We start from the raw sequence: 6,260 nt of genomic DNA, 5'->3' as shown, positions 1-6,260 counted from the left end.
AGTCTCTCTACAAGCCAATTATATAGTTTTTGTTGGATAATATTTCATAATCTTGTATATTTTTATTGGAGTTACAAGGACATAGTCTGAATTGAAATTACAATTGAAAGCAAATGTATCTGTCGAGATGACTTAAGCTCATAATCTCAAACTGTCAAGCAGGGAAGCATGAACGGCTTGGGATGGTTGCGCTGTCTTGTATGGCCGAGCTGTCTTGTATGACCGAACTGCCTTGTAAGGTAGTTTGTCGAGCTGCAGAGTTTGGTTCGACATTCGACATGTGTAGGTTGTGGTTGTACACGAGCCAATTTAGTTCAATATAATCTAGGCCCTGGATTTGCACCCTTGCGGGCCCATGTGTGAGAGAGAGTCTATTCTCTTGCATATATTCATAATCTCAATGCATGTGATACATTATAAACCAACCATAATACCATGCAACTGTTTGTGCAAGGAGTACTAGTCTGTCTCTAGGGTTTTGAAGTTTGATAATATACATAGGTCTGGTCAATTTGACCAAGGATTGATCCAAACATGATTTAATGTTTGGATGTGAGTAAAGTCTAGTTAGGTTAGTTTGACCAGAAGACTAGTGAGAAGTCCTAATCAGGTTGATCGGGCAAGAAAAATCCTAGTTGGAGGCTAGGTAGGAAGAGTTTTAGTTGGAGGTAGGCAAGAAAAGTTCTAGTTGGAGGCTGGACAATTAAAGTCCTAGTTGGAGGTTAGGAAAAGTCCTCGTGAGTGAAGCTGGACAGGAAGTCCTAACTGGAGGTTAGGCAAGGGAAAGTCCAAACAAGTCAAGGGTGACTGGATGTTTGGCAGGTGATAAGTCTACCGAGTAACTAGTCATAACTGGAGGTTAGGCAAAGGAAAGTCCAAACAGATCAAGAGTGACCAAATATTTGACAAGAAAATGACTAGTCTTAATTGGAAGTTAGGTACGGATAAGCCTAGTAGGTTAGACCTACAAGGTAAGGCTTAGGTAAGCCTAATAGGTCAGATAGACTACAGTTAGACTTAGGTTGCTTGTTTGTGTGTATGCTTATCTTACAGGAACTAGGAGCTGGAAGCAAGACTGAAGAAGCATAAGAGGAGCAAACAGAAACAACCGAGCCAATTTGGGGATCAACTCAGGTCAAACCTGGGTTGACTAGATCTGGGTGCTCGGATGTTATTCCAAGCGCCCGGATGGTCCAGGCGCTCGAATCAAGAAGAATCAGCCCCGATAAAGATCGAAGTGATCACATCGAATCGAGGCACTCGGAAAGGGATCCAGGCACCCGAAAGCGTCTTTATAAGATGTCTCAACATGCACCACAACAATAACTCTTCTTCGACTAATCTTTTACCCTGTGGTGCTATTGAACGCTAATGGAGTCAAGGTCGTGCGACTAGGAAAGCTCCAGGAAGGGTGTGCTACGCTCGAGGACTTCTAGAACAGCCTACACGATTGTAAGAAAGAACGAACGAATGACAAACGTGTTATTCACCCCCTCTACCGCGCACACCAGTCCTACAATTAGTATCAGAGCATGTTTGCTCTTGATTGTACTAACCGTCACGGGAGCACGAAGGTAAAGAGGGAGGAGGAGAAAGGTAAAATTTTTAATATTTGTTTCAAATTTTATATAATCTATTTTAAGTGCAGAGAGAGAGGACATTATAAAAATCAGTATCTTATTCATCAGACTCGGACGACACCACCGATGGTAAAGGAGCAACCGATGCCAGGAGTTCGGTGATACAAAAAGCACATTACGCGCTTCAAGTGCCAGAAATGCAGACATTACAAAAATTGGTGCTTAGAAAAGAAGATGAAGGCAAAATCGGAATTAGAGGATGCAATTTCAATAAATTCATTTATTTATGATAATACCCTTAGGGTTTTGCATGTTAGATCTACTTTTGTCGATAATTTAGATAATATTAACTTAATTAATAAAAATATTAATTTGAGTAGCTCAAAAAATACAAAATTACTTAATTTAACAAATATAATCATTAATAATTCAAAGTTAATTAATCTAAATTTAATTCAAATAAATAAGAAATTGGACTAATTCTTTAACCGATTCAACCAAGATAATCCATAATTAACAAATTTAAATCTAACTAATATAATAAATCTGAAAATATTTAATAATTTAACCAACTAAGATAAAATTGATAATAATCAAGATAAATCTATTAATTTAAATTTAATAAATAACTCAGAATTAAATAATCAAGATAATTTAAATAGTAAGATAAATTCAAAATCTACCAAGAAAATTTTAAAATTAATAATCTAACCAATAAAAATTAAAAATCAAATCTTAAAAATTTTTATAATAAATTTTCAAAATTTAAAAATACTAATTCAAATTTAAATATTAAAAATTAGGATTTAAATAATATAATTAATTATAATCATGTACCATTTAATTATGAAACGATGAATAACTCTAAAAATTAAATTAAATTTAAAATAATTTAAAATTAAATCCTAAAATTTAAGAAAATAAATCTATTAAGTTTAACAAGCCAAACTTAAATTTTAAAAATTTAAATTTAAATAATAAAATTAACTATCATAAAGTTTCATTTAATTATAGAATATAACTTAATGAAACTAAAATAAATTAATAATTCAAACAAACAAACATAATTAGAACTAATATAATTAAAATAAACATAATTCAAACAAATATAATTAAAACCCATCAACTTAATCATAACAAAATACTTATAATTATGAAACTAATTAAAATATTACCTAATAAAATAAAATTTAAATAAAATTTAAAATGTGTTAAAGTGGGTTGACATATTTACGAGTTCACACGAAAGGTATCATATGTAGAATTTAATATATTATTAGAAATTAAAAATTATTTACCTTGATTGACTCATTCATACATACTATGTACATACATATGCCTTATTATTTATGCACATAATTATCATGTCATCATTTTTAATTTTTACTTAACTTAGAACGGTTAGTTAAGGATGAATGACTGTTTGACACTTGCCCAACATAGTACCAGAGTTGGGCGAGATGATAGTATGTCAGGGAAGTTTGGTCTAGGTGGTTAAGTGGGGTAAGGAGTACCTTACTTGGTTTGCTTAACTAAGTGGAACTAACTGAAGTTACTTCGCCACATCTTAGACTAGTTATTCTCAAGAAGTCAGTTAAGGGCATAATTTCTTTAAAAGACTTTATTTAAGGAAGTGGTCGTTGTTCTGATAACCAAGAAGACCCTTGCCTCGCCATGACCTGGAACTCAATTTTTGAAATGTAAACTTAACTAACTAATGGTTAAATCTGAATCTAACATAAGGTCAAATACTCATTAGAACTTAACCTAATTAATAAAGATAAAATTGACAAATCATCTCATAAAACTCATAAGGCAACCCTTGTATGTCATGTACTGAGACACTTAGAATGAGTGAGATGTTAAGGACTATTAAATCACAAAGCTTTGAAAATATTTTTCAAAAAATACAAAACTATTTTGTAAAGCTATTTTCAAAAATTGATATTTACTTGAGATCCATACTTGTTGAGTGTACTTATATGCTAAAGTTTTCAAAACTCTATACATTTAAAAATTGATTGACCAATACTTAGATACAAAACCTTTACGTCAACACTATATCTACAACCCTAAGACACATAGGCAGAAATTTTTTTTGGTCAACAAGGATGCCTTAAGACAGTGTCTAGTTGAGGGGGAGGTTATTCTTGAAAGATCTTATGTTCAAAAGACCTTTTAAAACTACTTGAAAAACCTATTTTGAAAATATTTTTTTGAAAATTCATATTTTATAAAATATTTTATAAATTGATTTTTTGACTTAGAACAACCTTTAAGACACATAGGGAGATTGCCTTGTGGTCAACAAGGAGCCCTAAGAGAGTGTCAGATTTAGGGGGAAGTTAAAATTAAAAGTTTAATAAAAAATTATATTTTGAAAGCTTTTTAAAAAATTATAAGTTATTTATTCTATTGATTTGAATTAACTTCTTAGACTCATTGGGAGCTTACCTTGTGGGTAACAAGGAGCCCTAAGAAAATGTCAAATTGAGAGGGAGGTCCAAATTAATAGAGCAAAACTCTTTCAAAATTATCTTTTATAAATCCGTGAAAATATTTTAAAAAATCTTTGAAATTATTTTAAAATTATATTTAAAATTATCTTAAATTATTCTTTTAATTTGAATCAAACCCTAAGACACATAGTGCTTTGTGATTAACAAAGAGACCATAAGGACATATCAGGTAAAGAGGAAGATTTTGATTTAAAAGGATAATGAATAGTTTTTCAAAATCATCTATTTTAAAAATATCTTTAAAAACTCTTTTAAAAATCACTTGAAAAACTATTTTAAAATATCTTAAAAGTCCTTTCAAAAATTATTTTAAAAACTCTCTTGAAAAACTATTTTAAAATATTTTAAAAAATTCTTTCAAAACTTATTTTGAATTTTTTTTAAAATATCATTTTAAAATTATTTTTGAAATCTACTATAGTCTTTCAAGAATTATCTAGACTAAGTTGTGACCATAGAAAATACCTTTATTGTTAGTACAATAATAACTACTTTTTCATGTATGAAAAGGGGGAGAAAGGTACTTAAGTTAAAAATTTAGAATTCTCTCAGATTGTTAAACCCTGACCAAGATTTAACTTAAGAAATTATCAAACATCAAAAGGGAGAGATTGTTGGTGCAAGGAGTACTAGTTTGTCCTCAGGGTTTGATATTTGACAATATACCTAGGTCTGGTTAGTTTGACCAAGGGTTGATTCAAACAAGACCTAATATTTGGATGTGAGTGAAATCTAGCCAGGTTAGTTTGACCAAAAGACTAGCGAGAAGTCCTAGTCAGGTTGATCGAGCAAGGAAAGTCCTAGTTGGAGGTTAGGCAAGGAAAGTCCTAGTTGGAGAGCTAGGTAGGAGAAGTCCTAGTTGGAGGCTAGACAGGAGAAGTCCTAATTGGAGGCTAGCAGAAATCCTGGTGAGTGAAGCTGGGCAGGAAGTCCTAACTGGAGGTTAGCCAAGGGAAAGTCCAATCAGGTCAAGGGTGACTGGATGTTTGGCAGGTGATAAGTCTATCGAGTGATTAGTCCTAACTAGAGGTTAGGCAAGGAAAAGTCCAAACAGGTTAAGGATGATCAAATGTTTGACAGGTGGGAAGTCTACCTATGGAAGTGACTAGTCTTAATTGGAAGTTAGGCATGGGTAAGCCTAGTAGGTTAGACCTACAGGGTAAGGCTTAGGTAAGTCTATTAGGTCAGACAGACTGCAGTTAGGTTTAGGTTGCTTATTTGTGTGTATGCTTGTCTTACAGGAATCAAGAGTTGGAAGCAAGACTGAAGAAGCATAAAAGGAGCAAACAAAAACAACCGAACTAAGTCTGAGATCAACTCAGGTCAAATCTGAGTTGACTAGATCTGGGCGCTTGGATGTTATTCCAAGCACCCAGATGGTCCAGGTGCCCCTAGATAGCCCAGGTTCTCGGATCAAGAAGAATTGACCCCGATAAAGACTAAATATATTGGATCGAATCGAATCAAATCAGAGTGCTCGGAAAGAGATCTGGGCGCCCGGAAGCATCTTTATAAGAGGCCTCAATGTGCACCACAATAATAACTCTTCTTCGATCAATCTTTTACCCTGCAGTGTTGTTGAACGTGAAAGAATGAATGAACGACAGATGTGTTATTCACCCTCCTTTAGCCCGCACACCAGTCCTACAACAACTTCCTCCAATATGGCCTCACCCTACTGCGGGCTAGCGTAGATGGTTCCTGCAAGGGTGTTGCTACCAATAGGCCTGGGGTCGATTCTTAGTGGGTACGAAATGCCCTGTTGATTGTCTCACCTTTGCTGGCGCTACTATTACTGGGCGAAGACCCCCGTGATTTACCCCCTTTCAGGAAGTGTGGGGCCGCCTTAGAGAGGCCATGTGGGACTACAATTTCATTCACAATGGAATTTCTTTTCTTTTCACCTCTATTATTTCCATTCAAATTTCTAATTTATCTAGTTGCTCAAAATTATTGATATTTTTGAACTTCAAATCAAATTTAAATATATATATATATATATATATGAATTTGAATTTAAATATTAATATTTTTATATTATTCGATTCTAATCGTTTGCGCTCTACTACCCTCCGTAGCATGCATGCAATCTGTCGTAGAATTTAAGTTGGCAGAAGAGAAATCGATCGACATTGATATGATCATGAGTACACATGTTTTC

This window comes from Curcuma longa, chromosome 14 (genome assembly GCF_044706935.1).
Source record: "Curcuma longa cultivar G26 ecotype Majalengka, Jawa Barat chromosome 14, ITB_CL_G26_1.1, whole genome shotgun sequence".
NCBI classification, from domain to species: Eukaryota; Viridiplantae; Streptophyta; class Magnoliopsida; order Zingiberales; family Zingiberaceae; genus Curcuma; species Curcuma longa.
This window is presented reverse-complemented; position numbering follows the sequence as displayed.